Genomic DNA, 683 nt, shown 5'->3' with positions numbered 1-683 from the left:
ACACTGTCCAGGTTATACTGACCAGGTACACTGACCAGGTTATACTGACCAGGTACACTGACCAGGTACACTGACCAGGTACACTGACCAGGTACACTGACCAGGTACACTGACCAGGTACACTGACCAGGTACACTGACCAGGTTATACTGACCAGGTACACTGACCAGGTATACTGTCCAGCTACACTGTCCTGGTACACTGACCAGGTATACTGTCCTGGTACACTGACCAGGTACACTGACCAGGTACACTGACCAGGTATACTGTCCAGCTACACTGTCCTGGTACACTGACCAGGTACACTGACCAGGTATACTGTCCAGCTACACTGTCCTGGTACACTGACCAGGTATACTGTCCAGCTATACTGTCCTGGTACACTGACCAGGTTATACTGACCAGGTACACTGACCATACACTGACCAGGTACACTGACCAGGTACACTGACCAGGTACACTGACCAGGTACACTGACCAGGTACACTGACCAGGTACACTGACCAGGTACACTGACCAGGTACACTGACCAGGTACACTGACCAGGTACACTGACCAGGTATACTGTCCAGCTACACTGTCCTGGTACACTGACCAGGTACACTGACCAGGTATACTGTCCTGGTACACTGACCAGGTATACTGTCCTGGTACACTGACCAGGTATACTGTCCAGCTACACT

Source organism: Panulirus ornatus, chromosome 19 (genome assembly GCF_036320965.1).
Source record: "Panulirus ornatus isolate Po-2019 chromosome 19, ASM3632096v1, whole genome shotgun sequence".
Lineage (NCBI taxonomy): Eukaryota > Metazoa > Arthropoda > Malacostraca > Decapoda > Palinuridae > Panulirus > Panulirus ornatus.
This window is presented reverse-complemented; position numbering follows the sequence as displayed.